This window comes from Perca flavescens, chromosome 11 (genome assembly GCF_004354835.1).
Source record: "Perca flavescens isolate YP-PL-M2 chromosome 11, PFLA_1.0, whole genome shotgun sequence".
In the NCBI taxonomy this organism is placed as follows: Eukaryota; Metazoa; Chordata; class Actinopteri; order Perciformes; family Percidae; genus Perca; species Perca flavescens.
In genome coordinates, this window is record NC_041341.1 from 36,443,570 (window position 1) to 36,460,665 (window position 17,096).

Sequence of the window (17,096 nt, forward strand, 5' to 3'; positions counted from 1 at the left end):
TTGGAAAAGAAAACATCCAAAATATTGGTGTTTATTTTACTACACACTGTCTATTTGTGCATGTAGATTTCTCCTAAATTCACAAAAAAGTGAGCATTAGATAATCCCTCATTTGCATCTTTAAACATCAATACAAGAAATGATTGTCTTAATGTAAGTAATCAACTGAGGAATTTTCATGTTGATATGTTAGTTCAAATATTTTCCCTATTCACCTGCAGTGTGTCATGACCATACATGATAGGTGTTTTGTGATTTGAAGAGGTGAGCTGTGTGTGCAGTCTACAGCAGTGCTGTGAGCTAAATGCTAACATCTACATACTAACATGCTCACAATGACAATAATAACATGCTGAGGCTAGGCGATTTTAAATGTTTACCGTGTACGCCATCTTAGTGCTTGTGAAACTAATGTAATGATGAATAGGATCCCCACAGGTATTACAACACATCCTGAAGGGGAACAGGAATCACGTTAGCATGGCACAAGTTAAAACAGCTTACTGCCCAATGTGCTCTTATATTTTGTATATTCACTTGCTTTAGTTGGTTTTTACTACTTAGTTTTGGTTTAACAGTGATGCTTTGTGTGTCTGTGTGCAATTGTTTTTCTTCTTTTCATCCAGAGTCTGTTTATTGACATATTCCAAATAGAACAGATAGACAACTCAATAACATTTTGTCAGTACAATAGTAATAAAGAAGAGGAGCATAGAGACTGAGAAAGACATAAAATAAGGTAAAAATGAAATAGAAATTATGATAATAAACAGAAAATGCAGACAATTCAAAATAATTAAAAAAAGACAGAAAATATAGTTGTTGATGTGTTCGCTGCCTGTCCGCTCACAATTACAGTGTTGTAAGTCTCGCATTGCCAGACCTTCCTCCACAGTGCTGCATAGGAGGGTCTGGCTAGTCCACACAGCATTCTGGGATGGGAGGAAAACGTGCTCTGGTTTATTGGCATTTCTTTAAACCAATCACAATCGTCTTGGGCAGCGCTAAGTGCCAGACGGAGCAACGGTGCCTCTGCTAAATAGTCTCGGGAAGGAACTTGTTTTGGTGGAACATGTGTATGTTCAAAAGTAGTTTTAGTCGTGCAACAGAAAACTCAGATTGGACAGATAGTCTAGCTAGCTGTCTGGATTTACCAGGATTTTTTATATATATATATGGGAAGTCCAGTTCTAGATTATAGTCAAAGAAGGGGTCCCACATGCCACATTTTCCCATGGAGCCCTTCCTTATGCACCTAATTCTTTCCAGTTTAACAAAATTAAGGACATACCTATCCAGATGCAAAGGAGGTACTGAGATTAAGCAATATCAAACGTCTGGCCAATAGGGTAACAGAGGCTGTAAAGGCTGCATGTGTGTGTGTATGTGTGTGTGTGTGTGTGTGTGTGTGTGTGTGAATTTAAGTGCCTAGTTGTTTAAACCCTCCTGATAAGTTCCCACCAGCTGTTACCAAAACATATTTAATGGTTTCCAGTTAAGTTTGACTGAGAAGATCAAATGATTTTACCCTGAATGATTTAGTGAGGAATTGCCTACCGCCTGCTGTGGATTTAGAGGATTTATTGTTCCCACGCACAATGTTTAACTTTGGAGGCAAATGAATTATCACTGATGAGACTGTTTAAAGCTTATTAAATGTGTTGTTGTTTGTGACTTAAGGCAGCTAATCAGCGATCAACAGTAGAAGTGGTTGGGATTGAAACATTCACAGCCTTAAGCGTTTTTGATAAGCTCATTCCATTAAAAATACATTTCAGCTGGCTGTGAGTTTTTGGATGAGTTGAGGATATGGCAGCTCACTCAGTACAAGGAATCCAAAATGAATCGTAATGCATGAAATAGAACTGACGGAGAAATAGAATACAGTATATACAGCTTAAGTTCACCTGTGCATTTTTCTCTCTGCACCAAACTTCAAATAGATTTTGAATTCTTTCCAGACACTCGAGCCACTAGTGGTCCGTGTCGTATGCGTCCTGGGGTATCAGAGTACATACAGGCCCTGCAGCACAGCATATAACCTGGTTTCTCTGGTCCTCTGCCACTTCTCTCCAGCAGCAAGTGCCGGCTGTCCTGTCGTTGCATGGCACACCGCTGTCTCCTAAAACGGTTAACTTCATGCTGAGGCACTTCCCCTTACCAACCCCATGGAAAGAAACACAAGAGAGGATGTCAGTGTGTTCAAATGAGAGCTGGGCAAATGAATACAATAGGCCTGAACAACATTTCGTTTTATTTATCGTCATCGCAATATCAACTGGCGACAATAAACATATCACGAAAGGCTGCGGCATATCGCAAAAGACAAGATCTTTTTGTGTTAGTTGAAAGAAAATGTCAGTAGTAAACTGCACTTTAAAATGTAACTGTCATTCTTCTTTACGGGTGGCTTTTATATTCTAATCAATGTTCACTTTGTTCAATAAAATAATGTCGGCAATTATTTCCTTTTAGTTGTTTTAAATTCAACAAGCAAAGTGTTGTATTCAGCAGAATACTGAAAGCAGCAGAATTTTTCATTTATTTATCACAAGTAATATCGTGCAGCCCTACTGTACAATCATAAAGGCTATTTGAGTTTTTTTTCCTTCATAAGTGTAACATGAGGGTTCTTAAGCTGCGAGGTAGGGCGCAGAGCAAAGAGGCAAAGTGCAGCGCAGGAACGTTCTGGAATTGGTTGCGCCCATGGTTGCGCCTTAAAAAAGTCAGCGGCAACAAGGTCAATTTGAACTTTGAGCGCAGCGTACGCCGGCAATTCTGAGCGGTGCGCGTCACCAAGGGTAGCGCTGCGCCTAGTTGAGTGGCACCGCTGTCCCCAGAGGAAAACAATGGACCGGCCAGAGCGGTATTACCGCGGATCTTGTGCAGGCGGCTTTAGTCTCGCATTGCCAGGCCTTCCTCCACAGCAGAGGGGGAGGAGGGTCTGGCTAGTCCACACAGCATTCCGGGATGGGAGAAAAACATGCTCTGGTTTATTGGCATTTCTTTAAACCAATCACAATCGTTTTGGGTGGCGCTAAATGCCAGACGGAGCCACGGTGCCTCTGCAAAATAGCCTCGGGAAGGAACTTGTTTTGGTGGAACATGTGTACGTTCAAAAGTAGTTTTAGTCGTGCAACAGAAAACTCAGAATGGACAGATAGTCTAGCTAGCTGTCTGTAACCACCGGAGATTAGAACACCAACACAAAGAAAGAGAAAGGTGATGGACATCTGGCCTAAAATGAAGGACATCCGGCAGAACTTCCAGCGACACTGGAGCAATTAAACATTGTCGATATAGACTCTATATCTATTCTAAATAAGAAGGAACAGCTGAATGGAGACAGATCATTTTGTTAAGAAGATACTGTTACTGTTCTTCACACTTCATAAGCTTCACAACAACAACACCCACATGTAGCTAAACTACCCAATCGGATGCTAGCAGAACTGAGACTCAGGTAAATGTGAGGGAAAACCACAGAGGTAGATTCATAACTGCTTATGTAAATAATTAAACATGTAAATATGCAAATACTGACTGTGTAAACACAAATATGTAAATAGTTAACTAAATATATTGTAAACATGTTTTTAGTAAATTGACAGAAATATATGAATGAACATATAAACCTTTCATTAGTAATTATAGTATCCTTGGCACAGGGGCAGCTGGACATTTCATTTAGGAAGGTTAGGAATAGTCCAGATGTTGTCCTGCCTGTCTTGTGTTTTTATGAGGGACATTAAGCGCCTGTGTTTTGTTGCAGGAGTGATGTGGAAAGTTACTGGCTGACAGAAAATACAGCTTGTTGTTTTCTGGTCAAATTGCATTCGCCACAAAGATGTCATCGGTGAGAGATGAGGTGCAGCGACCTCGAGGATGATTAGAAAACATCATTATATCGCAGCTGTGGGGACACTAACTGTTTATGACTGCTGGTGATTCGTTCCGTCACCGCGGTGCCTAACCTTTTCCTGTATTATCTTCTCTGTAGCCACAGAACAAGGTGTCATCCTCGTGGAAAAATCTGTTTTGCCAATTCGCCGTCCTCCGGTCCTCAACTTCAGCTTTTATCAAGCGGCGGGGCTGCTGATGGGAGCAAAGTGCTGCAACCAGAGCCGGGGCCCGTGCACACGCTGGAATATCTGACAGACAGCGAAATGATTTGTTATGCAAACCATTATTCATATCTGACAACATGCCGAGTGGCTACTTTGGTATTAATGGCCCCTCACACTGGAAGGCCCTTATTGATGTTGACAGCCACACCTTCTGAACAGCATGCTCATCTCACGGGCCTGTGACGGGACTAATACATGCAAGAGTGATGGGAATTTAATGTGTGTGTGTGTGTGTGTGTGTGTGTTTTTTGTGCATACTACATGTGTGCTTGTGCTTAATGTACTTGGATATTTCCTCAGAAATATTATTATTACCCTGTAATTCCGACCATATTTCCGGTTAAGCTTTCTGATTGTCAATTTATAGAATTCATTTCAGCTGCAGGTGTGTACATATATGTAGCACAACACTGCCACTCTGACACTGTTAGTGTCAGAGTGGCAGCTTTCTCACTTAATTGTTTAGAATTGCTTGAGGCAACTTTTTTCATACTTTTGAACTGAGAAAAATACAGTGTGACACTAAACTTGTTATCAATACATTCACCCTCTATCCTCAACATATAACCACACCCAACATGCATACTCTTATTGCTCATCCTGACCTTAATAATAAGTCTGATAATATTCTATATTTTTTATATTTCTTATCACCAAATCCCATGAGAAGACCAAAACCAGCATTGGATGCAGGGGCGTCGGACTGGGGGGAAAAAGGGGACTGAGTAGCCAGGGCCCTCATGTGAAGAGAGCCCAAAAAGATGCTAGAATGAATAGCTGTGGATGCGGGGAGGGGCCCATAGAAAATGCCTTTCTACAGGGCCCAGAATTTTGTGCTACGCCCCTGATTGGATGCATCTACAAAAAAGTTTGTGTGTGTGTGTGTGTGTGTGTGTGTGTCAAAGCCTGATATGTCTTCTTCCCTCTGTGCCATAGAGCTCCATTTTTGTCCCAAAACTCTTAAAAGCACAGCATTAATGAGCCACACTGTTTCTTATTTTCATGAATACACACCATGGAATGTAGAATAGGAACGGGATACAGTGTTGGAGGCGGAGCCCCGTTCATTCCTATGACAGTTGCTCAGTGGTGCATGGGAGCTATTATGGAGCCAGAAATGACCCGGATTATCGGCACTACTCCCGCACTGTATGGCACACTAGAGACCTCCGCTGGTCGAGCCGGCTACTTCCTGTTTAGCGATCCACTATCTTGAATGGGGATAACATCATAGAAAAAAAGATTGTGGTTTGGGTTAAAACACTGGTCTCCTCAAGCAGTACTCCCGGGACACCAACACCGATGTCCTGGGTGAAAGTCTAGTGTTGTGTGGTGACAACTTTCTCAAAACATAAACAACACACTCTAATGAGCGTAGGCTTACACACACTCACATATGGGTGTGACACCAATCCCCATGTACTGAATGTTACTGTCATCTTTAGGAAACAAATTGCGCCGCCAGATATAAAGAGCCAGACTCTGGCAGGGGTTTGTTCATGGTGAAATTGTGAGGTTAGCATTGTCTGAAACAGGCCAGTAGCTGCATCATTTTTAGTTTCTGAAAGGAGAGACATTGCCTCCCTCTTTCCTTTAATCTTGTCCCTCTCCCTCCAGGCGAGCGTGCAGGCAGGGCACGAACGGGAGAGAAAGAAAATATTCTTTCTCTTTTTTTTTCTCTCTCTGCCCAACCAAGGTCAGTCAAAGCAGTCTGCGGAGCTTTATACAAATTAATCCCTTACCTCTGGGCTCGGGGTACCATCTATCTGAGCTGTAATGTGATAAGGGGGACAGGGCGGAGAACAGGGAACCTGCAGGTGCTCCGCGCCCGCTAACACACACTCATTTCATCATCTGACACCGTTCCTTTTCCTATTACACCCACACCTCGACAGCCTCCAAGGTGACTACGCCACAGTCACAGGAAATGGGAAAATGGCTTATTCTTCTCGGTTATCAGAATCACTCAAACATAAGCAGATTTTCTGTAAATCCCTGCCAGCCAATAGGTGCGTTAGGACTGATACACCTACGGCAGCCTGGATCTCCCTCGGGGGCATGTGGATCTGAGGAGGAAGCATGGCTGCGTCAGAGTGGAAATCCTTCACTTACACGCAGACCCAGAGCAGCTGTGCTTTTGTGGAGCGTATAGATTATGGCAGTTTCATATCTGAAGATGTAGGCAGGGATGGCGGCGGTTTGTTGGGTAATGCGGTGATTCTAAGGAGACAGTAAGCCGGCGGTGCATTGTGACAGAGTGGGGGGGAAGAGCAAAGGAAAAGTGAAAGCTCAGCAGAAGGAGGGAGTGAATAGGGTGATGTATGGCCGTCTCAATGCCCTTATGACATTTCCATCAGCCTATAAAAGACTTAATGGAGGACGCATTCTCACACATGAAATGGAAGGAGAGAGGAGAGGCAAAGAAAGTCGCAAGACGGAGGCTAAAAGATTGAGAAAAAGGAGGGGTCAGGAAGGGAAGGTATTTAACAGGAGGCGGTGTATTGTCAGGAGTGGAATAGCATGTCATCTGTAAAAAAGCAACTCTGAGAGGATGACATCACATCTCACCTCCCTCCCTTTCCCTCCCTTTCATATCTTCTCCCACCATCCCAGAATTACCTGGTGTGTCTGTGTCAGCGACAGATCGCTGTCTGCCGAGCCACGACAAAGCCTAGCGCATTGCACGCTTCCTGCCATCGCCGCTTCATCAGCCGTAGAGAAAAACATCCAGCGGAGCCGTCTGTCTGCGAGGACGTCGGCGAGCAGCAGACGGATGGAGGGCAGCTTGAGGGAGCGTCACTCTGGCTCGCTCACGTCTGCTGAGTCGGCCACAATCCCTCAGAGGTTCATCAATTTGGAGGTTTTTACCCTTTTTTTTTGTTGCTGTAAAGATCTGCGTGCAGCATATGGAAACAAGGGGGCCGGGCTCCCACTGGCAATTTCCAGATCGAGGAGCTGAGGATGTGTGTTGTTTTGCGTGTGAAAAATGAAAGCATTGTGAGACGTGAAATGAAATTCACTTCTACGTGCGGCAGATGGAACGATTCATCTTCCTGGGTTTGAAGTGACAAAATCAAACACTAATGAGGAAACTAGATCTGTATGTACAAATTGACTCAAAAGAATGTCAAAGTGAGAGCAGATGAAGGAGTAGTTTTACTGTCATCCTGTGTTCAGTCACTCGTGTCACTCAACGTTGTGTGTGTGCGTGCGTGTGTGTTTTGTCTGCTTCAAAGAGATTCATTTTATGCCTGTTGGTTGTTTGCCTTTGTCTACACAAGGTCCAAACGCGCCTGGCTTTTAAAGGGAAAGGGAGATGACACTCTGATTGGTTTATTGCATGTTACACCCAAAACACACCTATTGATTAATTACTTAATTACTTAATTCCCGACATGTTATCTGTCAGCAGCTCGGACACACTGCTGTCGGCACTGACAGGACACAGATGTCCCTAGCCTACCGTCTCTGGTTCTGACTCTGACCATGTCGGGAACAATGACGGGACAGCTCACTTCAACGCAGCGTAAAAAACTCCAGAAAATAATGTCCATGTCGCAAATGTATCTGTCTCTGCAGTCATTTCAACCACCGAATACAGCAACAGGAAATTAACACTCGTGGATTTTCTGTGCCGAAATGTTTTCGCGGTGTTGGTGAATTCTTAAAAAAACAAATGCCACTAAATGTCGGGTTTAAATGCGTTTTAACTCGCGTTCCTGAGATTGTAACGGGCATAAAATTACCGACATTTTATATGCGTTACTCCCATCACTGCCCTAAACGCACCTGCGCCATGCGCTTCACGCCGTGTGCTTAGATCGTTAAAATAGGGTCCAGAGAGTGACATATTAAATATAAAGAGGTATGGGATATTCAGGCTCTCTGAGTCATAAAACAACACTGCGGAAGCCATCATTGTCCTCTCCGGAGTCACTGTAGGCATAAATCTCTAGCCTCCAGGGTTTGGAAGAGATGTCACCTGGATAAATGCAATGTCAAAACAATGTCATTTCAGCAGTTCCTGCCAAACATTCCAACTCCATACGCCAGGGAGCACATGCAAACCGGGTAAACAATGCTGAATGATAAGTTGAACAGCAGTTTAGGGTTTTTCTTTTTGCATTTCACTTGCACTTAGCTTTTGGTAGTTAATATTCTGCTACGCAAACCCCTCACAGAACTTGAACTTAGTCTTGCTTGGGCAACCATACTTGCCTAATAATTTGCAAAAGAACATATGGTATCATGTTGAAGACATTTTGAGAGAAACACATGAATGTGTTTTTAGAGAAACACATTGCTACCTGCATGGATTTTAACCAGCATAAATGTTTTTTTTTTTATGAAAATATCTGCAATGTTGCCACTTATAGACCAGGGGTGATCTGGCCACTCCCAGGGATGCAAAGGGGCTGGTGGCGACATGTGCTGATTAGACTGGCATTGTGTGCATGACTTTACCTTATTCTCCAAGGCTAAATTCATCTTTGGTCACCAGACATAGGACCTTGCCAGGCTTTTCATTCTTGACACTCCTGGATGGGTCTCGTGTATTTCTTCCACAATCTGTGTGCGACCTGGGGGAGGTATGACTACCCTCGACCCCCAGAAAATGCAGCCATTCTGTAGGCTGAGTTCTGTTATGCGTTTGACATATGGTTTCAGTTCTTCACTGTCAACCACCTTGGGCCAGCCCTGCAACAGATCTTTACTTTGGACAACACTGGGTCTCTAACTGTCCACTGCTTGATCTGGTCTGCCTTAACAGGTGTCTGTGACAGTTTTTCCAGTGTAAAGATAGTCTCTGTGTATGTGTAGAGACAGGTGTCTCTGGCAATGGCAGACGACTCAACGCATCCGCGTTTGCATTGTCCTTCCCCGCTCTGTACACTATGGAATACTGGTACGCTGACAAGAGAAGTGCCCACCGCTGGATTCTGGCTGATGCAGCGTTTTTCACTGAACAGGCATATCAGTGGTTTATGGTCGGTGTAGATCTTGAAAACACGCCCATATAGGTACTGATGGAAACGCTTCACTGCAAAAACAATGGCTAGACCTTCTTTGTCCAACTGTGAATAACCTTTTTCTGAAGGCGTCAGCGTCCTTGAAGCAAATCCTATGGGTTTCTCTGAGCCGTCTTCCATGACATGTGAGAGGACTGCCCCCACTCCATAAGGTGAGGCATCACATGAGAGAACAATCTCTTTGTCTGGATCATAGTGAACGAGCAGTTTTGCTGACTGGTGGAGTTCTTTCACTTCTTTAAATGCTTTCTCCTGCTCTGCACACCACTGCCACTTTGTGTCATTGTGCAGCAGCTTGTAAAGTGGGGCTAGCACCTTTGACAGATCCTGGAGGAACTTTCCATAGTAATTCACCATACCCAGGAATGAGCGGAGCTCAGTGATGTTCTTGGGGCTTGGAGCTTCCTTGATAGCCCTCACTTTGTCCTCCACTGGACAGAGCCCCTCTGCTGTGCTGTGTGCCATAAACACACACTTTTCCTGTTTTAGGTGCAGCCCTGCGTCTGAGTCTTTTGAGCACCTGCTCCAAGTTTTCAAGATGCTTAGCCTCAGTAGCCCCCGTAACTAGAATGTCATCTAAATATGCGGCTACATGTGGAATCCCTTGTAACAGTGAGTCCTTCGTCCTCTGGAAAATGGCCGGGCTGGATGCCACTCCAAACACAAGGCGATTGTACTTGAATAATCCTTTGTGTGTATTTATTGTGACGTACGTTTGGATTCTTCATCTAACAGTAGCTGTTGGTAAGCGTGACTCATATCCAGCTTTGTGAACAGCTTACCTCCAGCCAATGTTGCAAAGAGGTCGTCCACCCGTGGCAATGGGTACTCCTCCAGCTTTGACACCTGATTCACGGTAAGTTTATAGTCCCCACAGATCCTTGCAGCTCCATCCGGCTTCAGAACAGGAACGATGGGCACTGCCCACCTTGAGAACTGGACCGGCTCCACAATGCCCAGCGCCTGTAAGCGTTCCAGTTCCTCTTCTACTTTGCTTTTCATTGCATAGGGCACGACTCTGGGCTTAAAGAAACGCGGCACTGCATCTGGATCAACATGGAGCTTCACAGTCACTCCTTTAAGTGTGCCCAGTTCCTCTCTGAACACGTCACTTTATCGCTGCAGAATGTCGTCTGTAGTGTGGGCATACTTGATCTCATGCCAATTCAGCTTAATTTTGCGAAGCCAGTCACGACCCAAAAGACTGGGCCCGCTTCCCTTGGCTATCACAAGTCTGCCTTCAGCCTTTTGATCTCCTGTTGAAATGTTCACATGCAACACTCCCAAATGAGGTATGGCTTGACCTATGTATGTCCTTAGTCTGAGTGTCGAAGGCTCAATAGGGGTTGGCCTGTCTCCCCACGTCGCCCTGTAGGTCTCCTCACTGATGACTGATGCCGTAGCTCCAGAATCAATTTCAAACTTAATGTCCTTTCCTTCAACAGTCACTGTTGCATAATAAGGCATAGGCGGTTCCTCGTTGGTTTCCACCCCAAACATGTTGAATGCACAGGCTGCATCTCCTTCGTCTTCTTCAACGTGATATGTGGGGGGGCTTGAGCCTTAGTCTTATTTTTAACACCATCGTGCACTGCACAAATTAGCTAACGCTAAAAAAAAAAACTTCCAGTTCACCTCGTCGCCAAAAATATGTGGTAACTTGGGCACTCATAAGGACCACAATGAAAGTTGTACCGAGTGGTGGCTTTATTAACAAACGTGGACAGGCACAAAACGACAGACACTCAATCCCAGAACTAGCATTCTTCTTCTAGCAAATAAAACATTGCTTAACACAGTAGCTGAGGGAGTACTGAAAAGTATTACATAACTACGAGAGCTCCACCTAGTGGCATGAATGATCTTAACATGTTAAGCATTACAACAGAGCAGTTAACCATAGTCCTCACAAATCCACCAGAGGTTAGAACGCCAACACAAAGAAAGAGGAAGGGGATGGACACCCGGCCTAAAAGAAGGACATCCAGCGGAATTTCCAGCGGCACTGAGAAATGAAATGAGAAGAACGTCGTGGATATAGACTAGCTTCAGTGCTCTGTGTGTTTGAGTCCGAACCATGGACTGTATATGTCACGGGAACATCAAACTTAGCAATATTATTGTTCAAATTTAAATTTAAATTTAAAAATTACATTTGTGGCACCTGGAAGCCGCAGGTAGGGAGCCAAAGGGCAGATGCGTTTCAACACAAATAGCATATGAACATGCTGAGTACACACATACAGGGCATAATTACTCTGGTGTGAACTTCCTGCACATCTGTAGACGCACTTAGCAGAGGTAGCGTGATGAAGCACTGATGCTGCCTTCTGATTACATCCCTGCAGGAAACAAGCGTCTCTGAGACTCTCGCTGGCATGCCGTCTCAGGCTTCATTATTTAGCAGGAAGAGAAAAGTCGAATCAGCAGGCCTTCACATCTCAAACAGCAGATATTGGACGTGGTATCTTTCAAACTTGAGAACGGAACCGGCTGTGTTGATGAAACAATCGGATAAAAGACTCAAAATAAAAAAAAAAGACGCAAAATGTCAATTGATGGAGACCAAAGAGGATGAAAAACAGAAGGGTGGTCTAGTGCTTTTAAAAGTAAGGCCATGTTTTTGATAGATGTGTCAATTCAAGTTCTTTGTTCAAACTCTTAATCTCCACCCCTACATTACATTACAGCACATTACCATATATTTCTATTTCCCTTTGGAGTGCTGGAAGAAGTATTCAGATCCTTTACTTAGGTAAAAGGACTAATATTACATGTACACGTTCTGCATTGAAAATCCTACTTGAGTAAAAGTATGTAGGTATCATCAGGAAACTGTACTTAAAGTATTAAGAGTAAAAGTGCTTAATACAGAAAAATCCTCCCATTGTAGAAATTGTAAAGGATCCAACCAGTTGTGTGTTTACTGGTCTAATCATTTCAGAGGGACTTGTATGCCTATATCTTGTTGGATAGTTGAATTTATGATTCAACATCATCATCATCATATGCGTGCAGAAATCTTAACGTGTAAAGTAACTAGTAACTAAAGCTGTAACAGATGAAATGTAGTGGAGTAAAAAGTCCAATATTTCTCTCTGAAATGTAGCGGAGTAGAAGTAGAAAGTGGCATGAAAAGAAAAGACTCAAGTATACAAGTACCTCAACATTTGTACTGTAGTACAGTACTTGAGAAGATGTACTTGTGTTCCACCACCGTCCCTTTGTATGTAAAGCTTGCATTTGTTGGAGCACTGTATCTCACAACAACAGAATACAGCTGCACTTTAACCAGTTATCAATAATCAGATCTCAATTGGTGTGGAGATCTCCACGCCAATAGTTATCTCTCTCTAAACCACTTTGGGTTTTCTGGGTAGAATCTATGGCCAGAAAACCCAAAATGAAGTGTTTTTTATACTAAAAAGAACATAGAGATGTAAAACATAGGAGACGTTCTCACGGTGGAAAAGAGCCCCTTGAGGCTTGATTTTCTTGTACATGGTTATCACACACATAATCTCAAGAGAACACATCATTAGTATTAGATTTCAAACTAACTATCGGTATCCACTTATTATGCGAACAGCAAAAAAGAAAAGCAAGAACCTGAAATAACTTTATGTAAATAAGGTGCTTTGAACCTCGTCATCATGTGTCATCATGTGACCTAAATATAGAATGTTGGTCACATTTAGACCATCTTTAAAGACTATCTTAGTTTATAGCCCCAGCATGATAATGTGTTACCATTGCATGTGACTAACAGCTCCATGTGCCACTCCAAAAAAATAATAACAATAACCGATCTTTAAAAAACCCAAGGTCATTTAACAACACTTAACACTGTTCTGAAGACATTTCCAGAATCCTCAGACTCTTCTTTTTTATTGTGTAGCAGCAGACAGAATATTATTGTCATCCGGATGGTCTTTGAGTCTTTTACAATTCTAATAGGTGTGGTTCCAATGACCTTCTGAGGCCAAACTGGGCTGAGGTTAGCCAAACGTATTTGAAAGAGAAAACTACAGCCCAGTACAACCTACAACCAAAGATTCTTGACAAGACGAAACCATTTTAGAACGTTGCAGAGAAAAGTGGCAGCGATCTGAACCGGCCCGTCTCAGCTCAGCTGATGGCGTCGCTGTGACTCAGCTGGTTTTAGAACGTAAAGAGACGTCTCCTGTTTCAACAGCCAATAGAGAAGTCATCTTGTGAAGTCAGCTCCAATAAAATGACCCATAATCCATTTTATTTCAGTTGCAAACTGTTAACGGCGGCTCAACGTGCGCCCGCGAGCACGTACGGTGGAGCAAGCTAGAGCAGTGGTTCCCAATCTTTTTTCCTTGGCGCCCCCCTACTCATGTCTAAGAAAAGCTGAGCCCCCCGCCACCCCAAAACTGAAGTTGAGGAAACTCTCGAGATAGAGCCTTACTTTCTTTTTTGATGCAGAGCAGTTATCAGCACTTTTAAGTTTCTCCGCCATGTTTCATTCATAAAATAGTGATGCCGTGGCGGCAAGAAAGACGAGGATGTTAGCAGCTAGCAGCTGACCTGATGACAGCAAGGGTCCCAGGTTAAGAGGTCCCGGAGGTTTGGCCTACTAAATAGCCTGCCTACAATTTTAAGCAGGAACAAAAATATATAGTTTTTATACAGACTTTTGTATACATTATATATTCTAGTGTATTATCATAATTTGTTTAAGATGTGCAAATATTTTTTTTTACCTCAACCTCCCATCCCCTGTGATCTTTGCCGCCCCCCTGTGATCTTTGCCGCCCCCCAGGTTGGGAACCACTGGTCTAGAGAGTGACTGAAGAGAAGGAGCGCCTAGGACAAAGCCGTGAATCAGAGAACTAAAACGTGTTTTCGCGATTCATCACTAGAAATGGAACTGTAGCAAGCCTCTCACTATCACTGACATTATCCGCATTCATATTTAGACACAACCAATCATATACCCAGCTACAAAAAGCCTGGCAGAAGTACAAAGAGTCATTGCTATGGAGATGATACACCGTCTCGTTGCATTGGTGTGAACTGGCAGGTCTCGGAACGCTGCAGACCAGCGCAAGTAGTCACAAGTTTTGCAAATCTTTGGTCTGAACTGGGCTTTAGGCAACCAGCAAAATCATTCAAACTGGCTGTGCTGTTGTTTAGCACTTCATGTTTCAATGTACCTATAACTTTTCCCATGATGTAAGGTATAGGTATAATTATGTCACCTTCAACAAAAGTTAGTTCTGTTTGTTTTTTTGTCAGATTGTTGACAATCTGTCTGATCATCTGACATTTTGTATTTTCTGCCCATATGACTGTCCTTCATTAGCCTTATGAGACCATCCTGATCTCGCAAGCTCCAGAGTTTTCCACTCGAGCAAATGCGAAGCAATCCATCTGGCAGAGTCAGGTTAGTCCTTCATGGCCAAAGCTAAGAAAGTAATTGTAATTTTAAATAAACAGCTAATTGTTCCTAAATATTACCACACATTAATGCACTATGGATGCACAGAATCAGTGCTTTTGTTCTCATCAGATTACCAGAATCCCATGAGATGTAATCCGTCAATCCTCCCTCCATGCAGGCCCACCGTGTCCCTCCAGTGGTGCTGTGCCACACACACAATGCTGCTTCTCCATCCAAAACCCCATATCTGACTCATCCAGTCACATATAGCAGTGAGCCTGTTCCCTCACCTGCTGCCACTTCAGAGTCCATTTAGAGACACAGGCTGCTTGTGCCGAACTGTTTTGCTATCTTTTTCATTATTTTTGTTTCTTTTTTTCTCTAGTTGCTAGCTGCAGTTGCTATTGGAAACAGTGTACATTAAGGTTATGTTTGTGCTGAGGGCTGAAGGATGAGAAGTGTGTGTGTGTGTGTGTGTGATTAGAGAGCGAGCGAGAGGCCTCATGAAGACATGGTTCTCCTATTTAATGTTAAAGGACAAATCCGGCACAAAATGAACTTAGGGGTACCGACTCGATCGTTCTCTGGGATATGTTTTCATGCTAATCAAATGTGTCTCAAGCTTTAAACAAGCTACCCAAACCGGGGATTAGTGACGAACGCCGTGGAACCAGTAACCAGTTACATAGCTCAAACAGAGCGTTCGTGGTTCGACTGCTTATGACTGTTTTCCAAGATGGCGCCCTCATGTAAACATGAACGCTAGTTTCTTTATAATCTATCTTTTTAATAATCTGTCTGAAAGTTTTCAATGCTTTGGTTTACATGTAGGGACGACTCGGTACACACATGTTATTAACCCCTAGGTTCATTTTGCGCGGTAATTGTCTTTTAAGTATTTTAACAGCATAAAGCTAAGGGGGAATTAAACATAATCCTAGATGGATGGATGGATTATTAGAAAATTAAAGAGAAAACTCTTGCTCTACTGTTGCACTCATTTTGTATGGTACAACTCCACAGAAAAGTGAGAAAAATCTGAAGGAAAAAAAGCAGAATTTGCTGATACAAAGAAAATGTGACATTTACAAAGCACAACTCCTGCCCTCTGCTTTATTACAGTGATATTTTGCATGCATGGCCAGCTATATGTGATATAAATCCACGATAAAGTGTACGGATGGCAGCCTTTTCTTGCATTCAGACAAACCAACATGGCTTGAAAGAAAATCAGACCAGGCTATCTGACTGTCTCCTCTAGAGGGGATGAAAAAAGCAGAGGATGACAAAGAGAAGAAAGAGAAATGGACAGAAAACTGAATTCTAATCAGATTAGATCGGAGAACAGAAGTAGTAATTAGCAACAAAGGCAGCGGACTGAATACAAGCAGCATGTGAGCACACACACACACACACACACACACACACACACACACACACACACACACACGCACACACACACACACATACACACAAATACACACAGACCCCTACACACTTGCGCGCACACACACACACACACACACACACAACACAAACACACACACACACACACACACACACACACATACAGATACACACAGACACCTATTCTTGCACACACACTGAGTTAATAAGAGCTCACTTATTAACACTATATACAATTTACATATTTGACAGCTGGTCTGCCAAGAATAAGCATTACAGTTTAAGATGAAGAATACAATTTCAGCAGCACATGTCTGCTGTATTTCACCACTTTCCAGCAAGGTTTTTGTACGAGGGCGCTACAATGCTACCTCATTTCCAGTTTTGTGCTCGCAAAATCATGTTGCTTGTTGTCATTATCCTTCACCTCATTGCCACAGCTACATACTATTCCCGTGTGAAATGTGTTGCTCCAAAAGAGTAAACACGAGTTTCAAAAAAGCCACAACAAACTGCTGAGGTACAGCGTCTCTGTCGCAGGTAATATTACATGTTGTCATTTTGACTGGATTTTGGATTTGGCCACTTATTCACAGAAAACGAAAAAACATGCAACACTAAGCAACTATACCTGGAATAGCCCACAACACACAACAAGGCGGCTTTCTCTTTGGTGTTACTATTTAGAACAGGGGTCTTCAACGTTTTTAGACCAAGGACCCCTTAGCTGAAAGAGAGACTGAGCAGGGAACATACATACATACATATTGTATAAAATTAAGTTGCATATTAAACTGGGCTTACAATAACGTATAGGGCGGCCTAAAGCCTTTACACGTACCTTTTTATGGTGCATACCATTCTAAGGTATTACAATAATAATTGACATCTTCATATATTACAGTAATACATCATGTTATAATGTTAAACATACAGAACAGTTCATCCTTAAGCTTAACTGTAGCTGTAGATGGCTACATTAGTGGTTACCCTACCTACAAGGCCAATAAGCTTGTCATTAATGTTTTTTTTTTAATTTATTATAAAAAATATATATTTTTGGGGGGAATTTTAGGCCTTTATTCTTTTTATAGGACAGCAAGGCATGAAAGGGGAGAGAGA

At 42.9% G+C, this 17,096-nt stretch overlaps 1 pseudogene; it reads right to left on the reverse strand.

The window, feature by feature from the left end:
- Window positions 1-8,017: 8,017 nt before the first annotated feature.
- On the reverse strand, window positions 8,018-10,657 carry LOC114563699 (uncharacterized protein K02A2.6-like; annotated as a pseudogene).
- Window positions 10,658-17,096: the final 6,439 nt, after the last annotated feature.